The sequence below is a fragment of the Macaca thibetana genome, chromosome 2 (genome assembly GCF_024542745.1).
Source record: "Macaca thibetana thibetana isolate TM-01 chromosome 2, ASM2454274v1, whole genome shotgun sequence".
Lineage (NCBI taxonomy): Eukaryota > Metazoa > Chordata > Mammalia > Primates > Cercopithecidae > Macaca > Macaca thibetana.
The window spans coordinates 172,789,939-172,810,022 of NC_065579.1; the positions used below are offsets into that span (position 1 = coordinate 172,789,939).

Here is a 20,084-nt window from a genome sequence, read left to right on the forward strand (position 1 = left end):
CATGGTCTTGGGCAGCTCCACCCTGTGGCTTTGCAGGGTAGAGCCTCTCTCCTGGCTGCCTTCATGGGGTGGCATTGAGTGTCTGCAGCATTCCCAGATGCATGGTGCAAGCTGGCAGTGGATCTAGAATTCTGGGGTCTGGAGGACAGTGGCCCTCTTCTCATAGCTCCACTAGGCAGTACCCCAGTAGGGACTCTGTGTGGGGGCTCCTACCCCACATTTCCCTTCTGCACTGCCCTAGCAGAGGTTCTCCATGAGCACCCTGCCCAACAGCAAACTTCTGCCTGGGCATCCAGGCGTTTCCATACATCTTCTGAAATCTAGGCAGAAGCTCCCAAACCTCAATTCTTTTTTTTTTTTTTTTTTTTTTTTTTTTTGAGACGGAGTCTCGCTCTGTCGCCCAGGCTGGAGTGCAGTGGCCGGATCTCAGCTCACTGCAAGCTCCGCCTCCCGGGTTCACGCCATTCTCCTGCCTCAGCCTCCTGAGTAGCTGGGACTACAGGCGCCCGCCACCTCGCCCGGCTAGTTTTTTGTATTTTTTTAGTAGAGACGGGGTTTCACCGTGTTAGCCAGGATGGTCTCAATCTCCCGACCTCGTGATCCACCCGTCTCGGCCTCCCAAAGTGCTGGGATTACAGGCTTGAGCCACCGCGCCCGGCCCAAACCTCAATTCTTGACTTCTGTACACTCACAGGTTCAACACCACATGGAAGCTGCTAAGGCTTGAGGCTTTCACCTTTTGAAGCCATGGCCCAAACTCTATGTTTGCTCCTTTCAGCCTTGGCTAGAGTGGCTGGGATGCAGGGCATTAAAGTCCCTAAGCTGCACACAGCACGTGGACCCTGGGCCCAGTCCACAAAATCACTTTTTTCCTCCCAGGCCTCTGGGGCTGTGATGGGAGTGGCTGCCACAAAGGTCTCTGACATGCCCTGCAGACATTTTCCCCATTGTCTTGGTGATTAACATTCAGCTCCTTGTTACTTATGCAAGTTCCTGCAGCCAGCTTGAATTTCTCCTCAGAAAATACGATTTTCTTTTCTATTGCATTGTCAGGCTGCAAATTTTCCAAACTTTTATGCTCTGTTTCCCTTTTGAAACTGAACGCCTTTAATAGTACGCAAATAGCCTCTTGAATGCTTTGCTGCTTAGAAATTTCTTCCACCGGATACCCTAAATCATCTCTCTCAAGTTCAAAGTTCCACAAATCTCTAGGGCAAGGGCAAAATGCTGCCAATCTGTTTGCTAAAACATAACAAGTGTCACCTTTGCTCCAGTTTCCAATAAGCTCCTCATCTCCATCTGAGACCACCTCAACCTGGACCTTATTGTTCATATCCCTATCAGCATTTTTGTCAAAGCCATTCAGCAAGTGTCTATGGAGTTCCAAACTTTCCCACATCTTCCTGTCTTCTTTTGAGCCCTCCGAACTGTTCCAGCCTCTGCCTGTTACCCAGTTCCAAAGTCACTTCCACATTTTTGGGTATCTTTTCAGTAACACCCCACTCCACTGGTACCAATTTACCATATTAGTCCATTTTCATGCTGCTGATAAAGACATACCCAAGACTGGGCAATTTACAAAAGAAAGAGGTTTAATGGATTTTCAGTTCTACATGGCTGGGGAGGCCTCACAATCATGGCAGAAGGGGAAAGGCACTTCTTACATGGTGGTGGTAAGACAGCTTGTGCAGAGAAACTCTTGTTTTTAAAACCATCAGATTTCATGAGACCCAATCACTATCATGAGAACAGCACAGGAAAGATCCATCATCATGATTCAGTTTTCTCCCGCTAGGTCCCTCCCACAACACATGAGAATTATGGGAGCTACAAGATGAAATTTGGGTATGGACACAGAGCCAAACCATATCAATAATATGGTTTATTGATAAGCCAAACCTTATCAATAAGCTTGCCTCTTTCCCATGATTCTTCCCTTAGGATGGGCTGTCTGCATGCACAGTGCCCTTCTTACCCTTGGAAAGTGAGCACACACGTGCAATGTGTTTAGGCCTTTATACACATGCCCATCTGAGGCTTTCTTCCCTTTTCCAATGGAGTGTCCCTGGAAGGTCATACTTCACCATTTTGTCTCTTAATGTGCATGCCCAGGAAGTTGCTTCTCCTTGGCGTCTGCATTCAGCTAACACTTTAATTTTTTTGTTTGTTTGTTTTCTTTTTAAGACAGAATGTCACTCTGTCACCCAGGCTGGAATACAGTGGCACAATCTTGGCTCACTGCAACGTCTGCCTCCCAGGTTCAAGCGATTCTCCCATCTCAGCCTTCCAAGTAGCTGGGACTACGGGTGTGTACCACTAAGCCCAAAGAATTTTTGTATTTTTTGGTAGAGACAGGGTTTCACTATGTGGGCCAGGTTGGTCTTGAACTCCTAACCTCACATGATCCACCTGCCTTGGCCCCCCAAAGTGCTGGAGTTACAGGCATGAGCCACCCTGCCCGGGCTTTTTTTTTTTTTTTTTTTTTTTTTTTTTTTTTTTTGAGACAGAGTTTCACTCCTTTACCTAGTCTGGAGTGCAGTGGTGCCATCTCGACTCACTGTAACCTCTGCCTCCAGGTTCAAGTGATTCTCGTGCCTCAGCCTCCTGAGGAGCTGGGATTACAGGCATGCACCACAATGCCTGGCTAACTGTTTTTTTGTATTTTTAGTAGAGGCAGGGTTTTGTCTTGTTGGCTAGATTGTTCTCGTACTCCTGACCTCAAGTGATCCACCTGCCTTGGCCACCCAAAGTGCTGCTTACAGGCATGAGCCAATGTGCCCAACCTAACACTTTCATGATAATAGCTGTGGATCATCAGGAGATTGTCTCTCCCTGTCACTGACTGCCAAATTATTTTTAGAGAGTCAGTGTGAAAACTGTTGAACCATCATCTGACATTCCTAGTGGGTGGGGAGGCAGAGCCCTGTCCTGCCCTACACATGCCTATTTAACTACCTGTAAGACTCCCAGCCACCCAGGAAGCTGAGTTGGGAAGATTGCTTGAGCCCAGGAGGTTAAGGCTGAAGTGAGCTGTGATTGTGCCACTACACTCAGCCTGGGCAACAGAGTGCGACAGTGTCTAAAAAAAAAAAAAAAAAAAGGTGCTTAAGCAGATTCCAAATTCCAGTGGTACAACTTGAATGTTTGAAGAGCCCCCATAAAGGAACTGAATCAACATGAGGATACAGTTTCTTTGAGCCCAGGAGGTCAAGACTACATTGAACTGTTACTGTGCTACTGCACTCCAGCCTGGGAGACAGAGTGAGACTCTGTCTAAAAAACAAACAAAACAGTTTATTCATTTCCGTCTCCCATAGTTTCACTCTATAATTTTCTACAAATCAACAGTCTCCATACTTCAGCCCACTGCAAAATCCTTAAAATCTCTAATCCCAAACTCCTTGGGGAGATAGATTTGAGGTTTCTTCTTGTCTCCTTGTTTGCAGCCCTATGATTAAAACTCTATCTGCTGCAACCTGGTATCTCAGTATATTGACGTGCTGAGTGTATCAGGAAACAAATCTATTATGGTTACATACCAGGAAGAAAACAACTCATCACCAGAGATGAGATGGCACTGAGAAAGAGTCTACATAAACAAACCTACTGACTAGCCCTTATCTATCATCAGTTTCCCCATATATTTGCCTTCCCTCAATTTGTTACTCATAGAAGCTCAAAGTCCCTTTCCTTTGCCTTGTCTCTTCTCTCTAAGTTTATCTTTCTTACGAAAAAACTAGCTGAGCATGGTTGTTTGCACCTGTAGTCCCAGCTACTTGGGAGGCTGAGGCAGGAGAATTGCTTGAGTCTGGGAGTTTAAGGCTGTAGTGAGCCATGATCACACCACTGCACTTCAGCCTGGGTGACAGAGTGAGACCCTGTCTTGAAAAAAGAAATTATCTTTCTCAGTCCAAATTCTCCAAGCCTAGCTGTTTTTTGGGGGATTTTCTTTTTTTCTATGAGGACTCCTGTGCCTTGTAAAACATTTAACATCAAATAAATTTGTATGCCTTTTCTCCTGTTAATTTGTATGTTGTCAGTTCATCTCTGGAGAACCTAAGAGGGTAGAGGACAGTTTTCCTCCCCTACAGGTCTCAGCTGTATAATGAGAGGCAAATAATAATAGAAGGTGGGATGAAAGACTGTAGAAAGTAAATGAACAGTTGACTGAAGATTTCAAAGGAGGTGAGAAACAGGTTAGTAGATGTAATTGAGTAAGCAAGCTGAAGTGACAGGAGGTTGTGGTAGAATCAGATATCTGCTTTTGTGAGTGTCACGGTGGAGCAATGTCAGGTAATGCCAAGATTTATAATACAACCACAAAAGTGAGTGGTAGGCATATAAGAGGAGAGTTCATTAGAGATGATCTAGGAATGGAGGTCAAAGTATAATTACTGTTGTTTCAAAAGTCAATTTTATTCTCTGTATTTAGTACCATATGAAGGTTCTCTTTTTCTGTTTGGTGTAGGTATTTCTGTCCTAGAGCGTGCCAAAATTAGGAAGGCCTCTCCTTTCTGGGCCCATAATTGCCTGATGAGTTCTTCCTGAGTGCTGCACAGACAAAATCAATTCACTGAGAACCCCACACTGCAGTAATGAAAGTTTAATTGACATGAAACCAGCCACATAGAGGAACTTGAATTCTCAAATCAGTTCTCTGAGAACTAACAGGCTAGACATTTTATGGACCATTTGGTGGCCAGGTGGCTAGGGAATGGGTGCTGTTGATTGGTTGGGAATGAAATCATAGGGGTGTGGAAAACAGTCATCATGTGCTGAGTCTACCTCTGGATGGGGCCACAGGACCAGCTGAGTCAAGAGTCATGGGTCCTGTTGGGGTCAGTTGGTTGCCAGAAAGTCTGAAACAAATCTCAAAAGACCAATCTCAGTGATGTTATCTATAGGAGCAATTGGGAAAGTCATAAATCCTGTGGCCACATGACTCTTGAGGAACAAGGGTTTATAGAAACTATACCAGAGTTCAGTCCCCTCCCATAATCCTAATCTTCTGGCCTTTTGTCAATCTTATAAATGTGGTTATCAATCTCTGAACAAGGAGGGGGTTAGTTTTAGAGAGGAACTATTATTGTCCTTGCTTTCAAGTTAGAATATAAATTCCACCCATGGTTAGCTTAGGCTACGCTGAGGAATAAGCATAGACAGGTTAGAATTTAGAAGCAAGATGGAGTCAGCCATGTCAGACTTCTTTTACTATCATAATTTTGCAAAGGTTGTTGAAGGCCAGGCCTTTTTTGCTTTTTAAAACTTTAATGAAATGAAAGTCTTTGGAAAAAGAGAGTCAGAAACCAAACAAAAGAATTGTGCTGTACAGCAGGTGCTCAAGTAATGTGGGTGTGGGTTTTCTCTTAGTACTCCAGTTTTCTTTCACAATCCAAAGATGTGCACATTGGGTTAATTGGCATGTGTACATTGTACCAATCAGAGTTAATTCAGGTGTGCGTGAGGGCACTGTGCCCCTCTGTTCAGGTCTGGTTTCTGTGTTGTGCCCTGAGCTGCTGGATAGACTCTTGCTATCTTTGACCCTGAACTGGTGGAAAATGAATGAAAGAGTTAATACAGCTTATTGTAAAATAAAATTGTAAATTATACAGTGATCATACAAAATGTATGACAATAAACAGTGTGGTATGAAAGCGCTCAATGAGCCTGCCATGTTTGTGATTGTTATTGAACTGCATGGTGGGAGGAAGTGCTGTTTATGTCAGAGGCATTTGAACCAAAGTAAGTCCATCTTTTTTTTTTTTCTTGAGACAGAGTTTCACTTTTGTTGCCCAGGCTGGAGTGCAATGGCTCGATCTCGGCTCACCGCATGGGCCACCATACCCGGCTAATTTTTTTGTATTTTTAGCAGAGATGGGATTTCTCCATGTTGGTCAGGCTGGTCTCAAACTCCCGACCTCAGGTGATCTGCCTGCCTTGGCCTCCCAAAGTGCTGGGATTACAGGCGTGAGCTACTGCGCCCAGCCTGCAACTCCATCTTTTGTAGGGACTGGGTACAATAAGGCTGAGACCTACTGGGCTGCATTCCCAGGATGTGAGGCATTCTTAGTCACAGGATGAGATAGGAGGTCAGCACAAGATACAGGACACAAAGACATTGCTGGTAAAACAGCATGTGATGAAGAAGCTGACCAAAACCAAGATGGTGACCAAATTGACCTCTGATAATTCTCACTGTTCATTATATGCTAATTAGAATGCATTAGGATGCTAAAAGACACTCCCATCAGCACCATGACAGTCTACAAATGCCACAGCAATGTTGGGAAGTTACCCTATATGGTCTAAAAAGGGGAGAAACCCTCAGTTCTGGGAATTGTCTACCCCTTTCCCAGAAACCTCATGAATAATCCACCCCTTGTTTAGCATATAATAAAGAAATAACTATAAGTATTATCAGTTAAGCATTCCAAGCTGCTGCTCTGCCTATGCAGTAGCCATTATTTTGTTTCTTTACTTCTCTAATAAACTTACTCTCAGTTTCCGGATTCGCTTCAAATTCTTTCTTGCATGAGATCCAATAACCCTCTCTTGGGGTCTGGTTTGGGACCCGTTTCCAGTAACCCCTTTCCAAAAACTTAACAGTTTTTGCTTTGCAAACATTTATTTCTTGATTTAACCCAACACCATTATGACCGTCATCACTACCTGGTTCACCAAAAATTGGACAATTATCTTGTTTTTATTAATCCTTTAAAAAATGTATGTACAGCTCATGTTTATTTCAGTGTTTAATATTAGAGGTGTTTTTTGTCCTTATTTAGAAGTTTTGTAATGTTTTTGTGACTGGAAATATGCCTTAGGAACTTAACTCTTGTTTATATCAATTAGCCTAAGGTAAATTTGGTTTTATTATGCATTATTTAGCTCAAAGTCGCAGCTTCAATAACCTATTGAGGAAAGAAAAATAGCTCAGAGCAGTTTGAGTTATATGAGGTTTGCAAAATTTTTAAGCCCAGAGAAACATGAGTATGGGACTTTGGTCACATACACCCCCATTTCCATTGCTTCCCAACCCAGGCCCAGGGGTAACTGTTTTTTTTGTTTTGTTTTTTTTTTTTTTGTTTTGTTTTTTTTTTGAGACGGAGTCTCACTCTGTCACCCAGGCTGGAGTGCAGTGGTGCGATCTCGGCTCACTGCAACCTCCGCCTACCAGGTTCAAGCAATTCTCCTGCCTCAGCCTCCTGAGTAGCTGGGATTAGAGGTGCCTGCCACCATGCGGAGTAATTTTTGTATTTTTAGTAGAGACGGGGTTTCACCATGTTGGTCAGACTGGTCTTGAACTGCTGACCTCATGATCCACCCACGTCGTCCTCCCAGAGTGCTGGGATTACAGGCATGAGCCACTGCACCTGGCCGCCCAGGGGTAATTGTTTAAAAGCATTTATTCTCACAGCTAGATGCCTCACTTATTATTTTCATGCTTCTGGAATTTGTGATACAAAGAACAATGTATAGACAATCAATAGCTTATGTTATTTTAATGTAAATTTTTGGTAAAAAAATGTATGAGCTGCCTCTTCTCTTTTGCTTTAAAAAGCCACTTGTAACTGCTGCTAATCAGAGTGTACATTTAGGACAACTTGAATCTATGCTCCTCGGTAGCCATCCTTAAGCTTTGAGATCAGATAAACTATTTTTAATCATATTTTCTGAATCTCATTATTTAAGGTTGATACTGTCTATGAAGTTAAATGAGGACTTACTGTAGTTTAATGCTTTGCAAAATTCATTGCTATGTAATACCTTGGCTGCTTCCTCCTCTCTCTGCCTGAAGGTGGTGTCTTCTATTACCTGATTGCTCCAGGACTTAAGAAATGGTATATTATTGTTGGGAAAATACAATTAAAAACAAAATATTCCCAGCATTTTGGGAGGCCAAGGCAGGAGGATCACTTGAGCCCAGGAGTTCAAGACCAGCCTGGGCAACATAGTGAGACCCTGTCTCTCTTAAAAAAAAAAAAAAAAAAAAAATTATTGCTTTTTCCAGACCTCACTGAGCGGGAGGCGCCATCACGGGAGTTGACATCCACCACAACAAGGACCGAAAGGTTCACCAGCGCAAGGAGCCCAAGAGCCAGGATATCTACCTGAGGCTGTTGGTCAAGTTGTACAGGTTTCTGGCCAGAAGAACCAATTCCACATTCAACCAGGTTGTGCTGAAGAGGTTGTTTATGAGTGGCAGCAACCGGCCGCCTCTGTCCCTTTCCTGGATGATCCAGAAGATGAAGCTTCCTGGCCGGGAAAACAAAATGGCCGTGGTTGTGGGGACCATAACGGATGACATGCAGGTTCAGGAGGTCCCCAAACTGAAGGTATCTGCACTGCACGTGACCAGCCGGGCCCACAGCCGCATCCTCAGGGCAGGGGGCAAGATCCTCACTTTCGACCAGCTGGCCCTGGACTCCCCCAAGGGCTGCGGCACTGTCCTGCTCTCCGGTCCTCGCAAGGGCATCTGGGCAAGGCCCCAGGAACCCGCACAGCCACACCAAAGCCTACCTCTGCTCCAAGGGCCGGAAGTTCGAGCGTGCCAGAGGCCAACTGGCCAGCCCAGGCTACAAAAACTAACCCTGGATCCTACCCTCTTATTAAAAAGATTTTGAATGCAAAACAAACAAACAAACAAACAAACGAAAAAAAACTCCCAACCCCCAAATCCTCTCCACAATGGTAGTAGATATAGAAAAGTTTTATTATTGAATGAACATTAAACCACAATGTGATGGACATCATAGGCAACTCATTAAGAGATTGAAAAGACACAAGGAATCTCACCCGTTTATATTGACAAGCAGATGCAACCCATTACAAACATGTTTTCAAGATAAACAAAAATAGGCTTCAAGTAAGAAAACTTGACAGCATATTTTGTCACATATAGTTCATCTTAAGTTTAGCATAATTGTTAGGAGGACCACCAGTGTTAGCTAATTGGTTTTATCCAAATGAGAAGAAGCAAACTCCTCAAATCTTTTCATGAGGATATAGTTTTGAAGATTGGGCCAAGGCACCCTGCCCACCAAAATTCAGTTCTTACCCTCCCAGAAGAACTATGAGAGCTATCTCCCTTGAATACACATTTTGAAACGTGGCTCCCAGGTCCTAAATTGTGAGACTGAGAAGTGGTTTATTTAGCCATTATAAAGATGTAACACACATTTGAAAAGGACAGAAGATTAAATTCTGAAAGAAAAAGGAGAGGTCAGAGCTGTGTCTTCCTTTATTTCTACAGAAAAAAAATTAAGTCTTTTACTTTTTTTTTTGAGATAGAGTCTCACTTTGTCGCCCAGGCTGGAGTGTAGTGGTGCAATCTCTGCTCACTGCAACCTTCACCTCCTGGGTTTAAGCAATTGTTGTGCCTCAGCCTCCCAAGTAGCTTGGATTACAGGCCCACGTCACCATGCCTGGCTAATTTTTGTATTTTTAGTAGAGACAGAGTTTCACAATATTGGACAGGCTGGTCTCGAACTCCTTACTTCAAGTGATCTGCTCACCTTGGCCTCCCAAAGTGGTGGGATTACAGGTGTGAGCCCCCATACCAGGCCAAGCCTTTTAATTTGTTTGTGTGCTTATAAGAAAAGAAAAATAGCTAAGAGCAGTCTGAGTTTTGTGAGGTATGCAGAATTTATCAGGTCCAGAGAGACATAAGTGTGGGACTTCAGTTGGGCATTTTTTTTTTTTTTTTTTTTTTTTTTTTGAGACAGAGTCTCACTCTGTTGCCCAGGCTGGAGTGCAATGGTTTGATCTCGGCTCAATGCAACCTCCGCTTCCTGGATTCAAATGATTCTCCTGCCTCAGCCTCCCGAGTAGCTGGAACTACAGGCATGTGCCACCATGCCCAGATAATTTTTGTATTTTTAGTAGAGATGGGGTTTCACCATGTTGGCCAGGCTGTCTCAAACTCCTGATCTCAGATGGTCTGCCCGCCTCGGCCTCCCAAAGTGCTGGGATTACAGGTGTGAGCCACCATGCCCTGCCTGTGGCAATTGTTTAAAAGACATTTTATGCCTGACTAGCTACCTAAGCCATTATCTTCACGTTCCTAGAATTTGTGATACGAAGAAAAATGTGTAGCTAATCAGTAGTTTAAGTTATTTTAATGTAAATACTTTTTTTTTTTTTTTTTTTTTGAGACGGAGTCTCGCTCTGTCGCCCAGCCCAAGCTGGAGTGCAGTGGCGCGATCTCGGCTCACTGCAAGCTCCGCCTCCCGGGTTCACGCCATTCTCCTGCCTCAGCCTCCCGAGTAGCTGGGACTACAGGCGCCCACAACGGCGCCCGGCTAATTTTTTGTATTTTTAGTAGAGACAGGGTTTCACCGTGGTCTCGATCTCCTGACCTTGTGATCCGCCCGCCTCGGCCTCCCAAAGTGCTGGGATAATGTAAATACTTGCTAAATAATTTAGGAACTGACTCTTCTTATCTGGTTTAAAAACTCATTGTTATGACTGCTAATTGAAGTGTATATTCAGGGCAACTTGAAGTCTGCTCCTCAGTGGCCATCTTCAATCTTTGAGCTCTAGTAAACTCCATACGTAATCATATTTTCTAAATCTCTTTGTTTAAGGTTGACACATTATTGTAAAACAACAGGAAGACTGGTCTTATGAAATGCACCACTTCCTTTACTGCAGGAGAAAAAGATAAATGTTTCAGTTTGAGTCTTTGGGTGAACAAAACAGTGGTTGAGCTAACAGCCTCCTTTTGTTGCTTTTCTCATGGGTGGAACTATGGGGCTGATGATATGCATCATAACTCACACCATGTAAGGTAGATTCAACTTTCTTTCTTTCTTTTCTTTCTTTCTTTTTTTTTTTTTTTTGAAATGGAGTTTTGCTCTTGTTGCCCAGGCTGGAGTGCAATGGCATGATCTTGGCTTACCCCACAATCTCTGCCTCCCGGGTTCAAGTGATTCTCCTGCCTCAGCCTCCTTAGTAGGTGGGATTCTAGGCATGTGCCACCATGCCTGGCTACTTTTGTATTTTCAGTAGAGATGGGGTTTCTCCATGTTGGTCAGGCTGGTCTCAAACTCCAACCTCAGGTGATCCACCTGCCTCAGCCTCTCAAAGTGCTGGGATTACAGACATGAGCCACTGTGGCTGGCCAGATGCAACTTTCTTACTGTAAACCAAAAATAAATTCTAAATAAAATTCTAAGCCCCCAACTGGCTGATGGACCCTCCCCTTGGCCAAGGGCATTCCAAAATTAATCTGAAAAACTAGTTCAGGCTATGATGGGAAGTGGAGGGTGGTGGGTATCAGACATGCCTCACAGCTGACCAGCATTAACATAAACATAGAGACCTTAAGACTGATAGAACAGACTCTAAGTCTGATAAGAAACATCTATAATCTATTCTCTCTGAAGCCTGCTACCTGGAGGCCTTATCTGCATGATGAAGCCTTGGTCTCTACAACCCCATATCATAACCCAGACATTTATTTCTATTGATTCCAGTTCTTTAGGTAATAACTATTTAAACCAATTGCCAATCAGAAAACCTTTAAATTTCTAAAATGTATGACCTGGAAGACACCCACCCCCAAACCCCACTCCCAGTTGTCCCACCTTTCTGGACCGAACCAGTGTACATCTTACAGGTATTGACTAATGTCTTATATCTCCCTAAAATGTATAAAATCAAGTTGTAGCTCAAGTTGTAGGGCACATGTTCTCAGGACCTCCCAAGGGCTGTGTCACAGGCCAACGGTCACTTATATTTGTTTGTTTGTTTTTGAGACAGGGTCGTGCTCTGTCACCCAGGCTGGAGAGCAGTGGTGTGATCTTGGCTCACTGCAGCTTCAACTTCTTGGACTCAAGTGATCCTCCCACCTCAGCCACCTGAGTAGCTAGAACTACATGCATGCACCACCATGCCTAGCTAACTTTGCTTATTTTTTTTGTAGAGATGATGTTTGACTATGTTGCCCAGGCTGGTCTCAAACTCCTGCACTCGAGTTATCCTCCCATCTAGGCCTTCTAAAGTGCTGAGATTATAGGCATGAGACACCATGCCTGGCCAGTCACTCATATTTGTCTCAGAATAAATGTCTTCAAATATTTGAGATTTGTTTGACTCTTTTCTTTTTCTTTTTTCCTTCCGAGATGGAGTCTTCCTCTGTTACCCAGGCTGGAGCACAGTGGTGCAATCTTGGCTCACTGTAACCTCCAGGGTTCAGGCAATTCTCCTACCTCAGCTTCCCTAGTAGCTGGGATTACAGGTGTGCACTACCATGCCCAGCTAATTTTTGTATTTTTAGTAGAGATGGGGTTTCACCATGTTGGCCAGGCTGATTTCAAACTCCTGATCTCAAGTGTCTGCCCACCTCAGCCTCCCAAAGTGCTGGGATGACAGGCGTGAGCCACCACACTTGGCCTATTTGACACTTCATCCATATAACTGACAAGGATTGTTTGCTTGACCTACCTTTACTCAAGTTCCCAAACCTTCTCCTGAGCCCATCTGTGCACTTCTTTGTAAAATCCATTTTTAGGAATGTAGGCATGCGGTTCCAAGATGGCCAAATAGGAACAGCTCCAGTCTACAGCTTCCAGCATGAGCGACACAGAAGATGGGTGACTTCTGCATTTCCATCTGAGCTACCAGGTTCATCTCACGGGGGCTTGTCGGACAGTGGGTGCAGTACAGTGGGTGTAGCCCACCAAGCGTGAACCAAAGCAGGGTTAGGCATCGCCTCACCCAGGAAGCACAAGGGGTCAGGGAATTCCCCTTCCTAGCCAAGGGAAGCTGAGACAGACAGCACCTGGAAAATCGGGTCACTCCCACCCTAATACTGCGCTTTTCCAATGGTCTTAGAAAACGGCACACCAGGAGATTATATCCCGTGCCTGGCTCGGAGGGTCCCAACCTATGGAGCCTCACTCATTGCTAGCACAGCAGTCTGAGATTGAATTGCAAAGTGGCTGGGGGAGGGGCGCCCGACATTGCTGAGGCTTGTGTAGGTAAACAAAGCGGCCAGGAAGCTCAAACTGGGTGGAGCCCACCACAGCTCAAGGATGCCTGCCTGCCTCTGTAGACTCCACCTCTGGGAGCAGGGCATAGCTGAACAAAAGGCAGCAGAAACTTCTGCAGACTTAAATGTCCCTGTCTGACAGCTTTGAAGAGAGTAGTGGTTCTCCCAACATGGAGTCTGAGATCTGAGAATGGACAGACTGGCTCCTCAAGTGGGTCCCTGACTCCTGAGTAGCCTAACTGGGAGGCACCTCCCAGTAGGGGCAGACTGACACCCCACACGGCCGGGTACACCTCTGAGACGAAGCTTCCAGAGGAATGATCAGGCAGCAACATTTGCTGTTCTGCAATATTCGCTGTTCTGCAGCCTCCACTGGTGATACCCAGGCAAACAGGGTCTGGAGTGGACTTCCAGCAAACTCCAACAGACCTGCAGCTGAGGGTCCTGACTGTTAGAAGGAAAACTAACAAATAGAAAGGACATCCACACCAAAACCCCATAGGTACGTCACCATCATCAAAGACCAATGGTAGATAAAACCATAAAGATGGGGACAAACCAGAGCAGAAAAGCTGAAAATTCTGAAAATCAGAGCGTCTCTTCTCCTCCAAAGGAATGCAGCTCCTCACCAGCAATGGAACAAGCTGGATGGAGAATGACTTTGATGAGTTGAGAGAAGAAGGCTTCAGACGATCAAACTTCTCCGAGCTAAAGGAGGAAGTTTGAACCCATCGCAAAGAAGCTGAAAACCTTGAAAAAAGATTGGACAAATGGCTAATTAGAATAACCAGTATAGAGAAGTCCTTAAATGACCTGATGGAGCTGAAAACCACGGCATGAGAACTACGTGACGCATGCACAAGCTTCAGTAGCCAATTTGATCAAGTGGAAGAAAGGGTATCAGTGATTGAATATCAAATTAATGAAATGAGGCAATAAGAGAAGTTTAGAGAAAAAAGAGTAAAAATAAATGAACAAAGCCTCCAAGAAATATGGGACTATGTGAAAAGACCAAATCTATGTCTGATTGGTGTACCTGAAAGTGACGGGGAGAATGGAACCAAGTTGGAAAACACTCTTCAGGATATTATCCAGGAGAACTCCCCCAACCTAGCAAGGCAGGCCAACATTCAAATTCAGGAAATACAGAGAATGCCACAAAGATACTCCTTGAGAAGAGCAACTCTAAGACACATAATTGTCAGATTCATCTAAGTTGAAATGAAGGAAAAAATGTTAAAGGCAACCAGAGAGAAAGGTCAGGTTACCCACAAAGGGAAGCCCATCAGACTGACAGCGGATCTTTTGGCAGAAACTCTACAAGCCAGAAGAGAGTGGGGGCCAATATTCAACATTCTTAAAGAAAAGAATTTTCAACCCAGAATTTCTTATCCAGCCAAACTAAGCTTCATAAGTGAAGGAAAAATAAAATCCTTTACAGATAAGCAAATGCTGAGAGATTTTGTCACCATGAGGCCTGCCCTACAAGAGCTGAAGGAAGCACTAAACATGGAAAGGAATAACTGGTACCAGCCACTGCAAAAACATGCCAAATTGTAAAGTCCATTGATGCTAGGAAGAAACTGCATAAACTAACGAGCAAAATAACCAGCTAACATCATAATGACAGGATCAAATTCACACATAACAATATTAACCTTAAATGTAAATGGGCTAAATGCTCCAATTAAAAGACACAGACTGGCAAATGGGATAAAGAGTCAAGACCCATTAGTGTGCTGTATTCAGGAGGCCCATCTCACCTGCAGAGACACACATAGGCTCAAAATAAAGGGATGGAGGAAGATCTACCAAGCAAATGGAAAACAAACAACAAAAAAGCAGGGGTTGCAATCCTAGTCTCTGATAAAACAGAAAAAGACTATACCAACAAAGATCAAAAGAGACAAAGAAGGCCATTACATAATGGTAAAGGGATCAATTCAACAGAAAGAGCTAACTATCCTAAATATATATGCACCCAATACAGGAGCACCCAGATTCATAAAGCAAGTTCTTAGAGACCTACAAAGAGACTTACACCCCCCCCCCAATAATAATAGGAGCCTTTAACACCCCATTGTCAACATTAGACAGATCAATGAGACAGAAAGTTAACAAGGATATCCAGGAATTGAACTCAGCTCTGCACCAAGCAGACCTAATAGACATCTAGAGAACTCTCCACCCCAAATGAACAGAATATACATTCTTCTCAGCACCACATCGCACTTATTCCAAAATTGACCACATGGTTGGAAGTAAAGCACTCTTCAGCAAATGTAAAAGAACAGAAATTATAACAAACTGTCCTCTCAGACCACAGTGCAATCAAATTAGAACTCAGGATTAAGAAATTCACTCAAAACCGTTCAACTACATGGAAACTGAACAACCTGCTCCTGAATGACTACTGGGTACATAACGAAATGAAGGCAGAAATAAAGATGTTCTTTGAAACCAGTGAGAACAAAGATACAACATACCAGAACCTCTGGGACACATTTAAAGCATTGTGTAGAGGGAAATTTATAGCACTAAATGCCCACAAGAAAAAGCAGGAAAGATCTAAAATTGACACCCTAACATCACAATTAAAAGAACTAGAGAAGCAAGAGCAAACACATTCAAAAGCTAGCAGAAGGCAAGAAATAACTAAGATCAGAGCAGAACTGAAGGAGATAGAGACACAAAAAACCCTTCAAAAAATCAATAAATCCAGGAGCTGGTTTTTTGAAAAGATCAACAAAATTGATAGACCGCTAGCAAGACTAATAACGAAGAAAAGAAAGAATAATCAAATAGATGCAATAAAAAATGATAAAGGGGGCAGGCGGCGGGCGGAGCTGGTCCCCTTGTGCTGCGGCTCCGCTAGGCCTGCAGTCTCCTGAGGGCACCCTGAGCCACCCTCCCGCCTGCCCGCCATGGCCCCTGGGGCCCCGCTGCTTCAGGCCCGGCCGCCCTCCGCCAGGGCTGGTTCCGCAAGACCTGCAGTCTGTGGCCCGGCCAGGCCCTGTGGCTGCAGGTGGAGCAGCTGCTCCACCACTGGCGCTCGCGGACATCCTAGTCTTCCGCAGTAAGACCTATGGCAACGTGCTAGTGTTGGACGGTGTCATCCAGTGCACGGAGAGGGACGAGTTCTCCTACCTGGAGATGATGGCCAACCTGCCTCTCTGCAGCCACCCCAACCCGCGAAAGGTGCTGATCATGGGGGGCAGAGATGGAGGTGTCCTGCATGAGGTGGTGAAGCACCCCTCCTTGGAGTCTGTGGTCCAGTGTGAGATCGACGAGGATGTCATCCAAGTCTCCAAGAAGTTCCTGCCAGGCATGGCTATTGGCTACTCTAGCTCGAAGCTGACCCTATATGTGGGTGACGGTTTTGAGTTCATGAAACAGAATCAGGATGCCTTCGATGTGATCATCACTGACTCCTCAGACCCTATGGGCCCCACCGAAAGTCTCTTCAAGGAGTCCTATTACCAGCTCATGAAGACGGCCCTCATGGAAGATGGTGTCCTCTGCTGCCAGGGTGAGTGCCAGTGGCTGCACCTGGACCTCATGAAGGAGATGCGGCAGTTCTGCCAGTCCCCATTCCCCGTAGTGGCCTATGCCTACTGCACCATCCCCACCTACCCCAGCAGCCAGATCGGCTTCATGCTGTGCAGCAAGAACCTGAGCACCAACTTCCAGGAGCCGGTGCAGTCGCTGACGCAGCAGCAGGTGGCACAGATGCAGCTGAAGGACTACAACTCTGACGTGCACCGCACCGCCTTTGTGCTGCCCGAGTTTGCCCGCAAGGCCCTGAATGATGTGAGGTGAGCCCAGGTGCCACCGCTGATGCCACCCAGGACCTTGGACCTTGGAGCCTGCAGGGTGCCTGGGCCCCTCCAGCCCTGGGCCAGACCTTCTCCCCGCTGTCGCCCACCAATCAAGTGTTACAAGCCCCAGAATGCTGCTTGGCCTGCCCTGCTAGGCGGACTGTCTGTGTGTCTGTCTCTCTGGCGTTCCACCTCGGAGCCTATACCAGCTATGTAAAGGGCCATCTCTCTGCCTTCTGTTTCCCCTCACTCACCAAACACGTGTATTTATAGAAAAAAAAAAAAAAAAAGATAAAGGGGATATCACCACTGATCCCACAGAAGTACAAACTACCATCAGAGAATACTATAAACACCTCTATGCAAAGAAACTAGAAAATCTAGAAGAAATGGATACATTCCTGGACACATACACCCTCCCAAGACTAAACCACGAAGAAGTTGAATCCCTGAAGAGACACATAACAGGCTCTGAAATTGAGGCAATAATTAATGGCCTACCAATCAAAAAAAGTCCAGGACCAGATGGATTCACAGCTGAATTCTACCATAGGTACAAGGAGGAGCTGGTACCATTCCTTCTGAAACTATCCAATCAATAGAAAAAGAGGGAATCCTCCCTAACTCATTTTATGAGGCCAGCATCATCCTGATACCAAAACCTGGCAGAGACACAACAAAAAAAGAGAATTTTAGACCAATATCCCTGATGAACATCGATGCAAAAATCCTCGATAAAATACTGGCAAACTGAATCCAGCAGCACATCAAAAAGCTTATCCACCATGATCAAGTGGGCTTCATCCCTGGGATGCAAAGCTGGTTCAACATATGCAAATCAATAAACATAATCCAGCATATAAACAGAACCAAAGACAAAACCACATGATTTTCTCAATAGATGCAGAAAAGACCTTTGACAAAATTCAACAGCCCTTCATGCTAAAAACTCTCAATAAATTCGGTATTGACGGAATGTATCTCAAAATAATAAGAGCTATTTATGACAAACCCCCAGCCAATGTCATACTGAATGGGCAAAAACTTGAAGCATTCCCTTTGAAAACTGTCACAAGACAGGGATGCCCTCTCTCACCACTCCTATTTAACATTGTGTTGGAAGTTCTGGCCAGGGCAATCTGGCAGGAGAAAGAAATAAAGGGTATTCAATTAGGAAAAGAGGAAGTCAAATTGTCCCTGTTTGCAGATGAAATGATTGTATTTTTAGAAAACCCCATTGTCTCAGCCCAAAATCTCCTGAAGCTGATAAGCGATTTCAGCAAAGTCTCAGGATACAAAATCAATGTGCAAAAATCACAAGCATTCCTATACACCCTTAACAGACAGAGAGCCAAATTATGAGTGAACTCCCATTCACAATTGCTTCAAAGAGAATAAAATACCTAGGAATCCAACAAGGGATGTGAAGGACCTCTTCAAGGAGAACTACAAACCACTGTTCAACAAAATAAAAGAGGATACAAAGAAATGGAAGAACATTCCATGCTCATGGACAGGAAGAATCAATATTGTGAAAATGGCCATACTGCCCAAGGTCAGTTATAGATTCAATGCCATCCCCATCAAGCTACCAATGACTTTCTTCACAGAATTGGAAAAACTACTTTAAATTTCATATGGAACCAAAGAAGAGCCTGCATTGCCAAGACAATCCTAAGCAAAAGGAACAAAGCTAGAGGCATCATGCTACCTGACTTCAAACTATACTACAAGGCTACAGTAACCAAAACAGCGATATAGACCAATGGAACAGAACAGAGCCCTCAAAAATATTACCACACATCTACAACCATTTGATCTTTGACAAACCTGACAAAAATAAGAAATGGGGAAAGGATTCCCTATTTAATATATGGTGCTGGGAAAACTGGCTAGTCATATGTAGAAAGCTGAAACTGGATCCCTTCCTTACACCTAATACAAAAATTAATTCAAGATGGATTAAGGACTTAAATGTTAGACCTAAAACCATAAAAGCTCTAGAAGAAAACCTAGGCAATACCATTCAGGACATAGGCATGGGAAAGGACTTCATTGTCTAAAACACCAAAAGCAATGGCAACAAAAGCCAAAATTGACAAATGGGATCTAATTAAACTAAAGAGCTTCTGCACAGCAAAAAAAACTACCATCAGAGTGAACAGGCAACCTATAGAATAGTAGACAATTTTTGCAACCTATCCATCTGACATAGGGCTAATACCGAGAATCTAAAAAGAACTTAAACAAATTTACAAGAAAAAATCAACCCCATCAAAAAGTGAGCGAAAGATATGAACAGACACTTCTCAAAAGAAGACATTTATGCAGCCAACAGACACATGAAAAAATGCTCATCATCACTGGCCATTAGAAAAATGCAAATCAAAACCATAATGAGATACCATCTCACACCAGTTAGAATGGGGATCATTAAAAAGTCAGGAAACAACAGGTCTGGAGAGGATGTGGAGAAATAGGAACACTTTTACACTGTTGGTGGGACTCTAAACTAGTTCAACCATTGTGGAAGACAGTGTGGCGATTCCTCAAGGATGTAGAACTAGAAATACCATTTGACCTAGCCATCCCATTACTGGGTATATATCCAAATGATTGTAAATCATGCTGCTATAAAGACACATGCACACGTATGTTTATTGTGGCACTATTCACAATAGCAAAGACTTGGAACCAACCCAAATGCCCATCAATGATAGACTGGGTTAAGAAAATGTGGCACATATATACCATGGAATTCTATGCAGCCATAAAAAAGGATGAGTTCATGTCCTTTCTAGGGACATGGATGAAGCTGGAAACCATAATTCTCAGCAAACTATCACAAGGGCAGAAAACCAAACACCGCATGTTCTCACTCATGGGTGGGAACTGAACAATGAGAACACCTGGACACAGAAAGGGGAACATGACACACCGGGGCCTGTCGTGGGATGGGGGGAGGGGGGAGGGATAGCGTTAGGTGGTACACCTAATGTAAATGACGAATTAATGCGTGCAGCACACTAACATGTCACATGTATACATATGTAACAAACGTGCACGTTGTGCTCATATACACTAGAACTTAAAGTATAATAATAATAAAAAAAATAAATACTAAAAAAAAAAATCCAATTTTAGCAAGAACTCTACTAAGTCAGCAAGAACTCTCTACCCCACGTTTACTATCTGATCACCATCAATATTGAGGAAAGCAACGATTACCTGGTGGCCATCAAGCAGATGATCTAGAGGCAAAACTCCTATGT

At 44.1% G+C, this 20,084-nt stretch overlaps 2 pseudogenes across 1 annotated transcript; both read left to right on the forward strand.

Annotated features, from left to right (window-relative positions):
- The first annotated feature begins 5,624 nt into the window (after positions 1 to 5,624).
- LOC126949028 (60S ribosomal protein L18-like) lies at positions 5,625 to 9,681 on the forward strand (annotated as a pseudogene).
- A 6,236-nt stretch (positions 9,682 to 15,917) lies between these two features.
- LOC126949029 (spermidine synthase-like) lies at positions 15,918 to 18,144 on the forward strand (annotated as a pseudogene). The gene has a single exon (XR_007723580.1). The product of XR_007723580.1 is annotated as a spermidine synthase-like (transcript).
- The last annotated feature ends 1,940 nt before the right edge of the window (positions 18,145 to 20,084 follow it).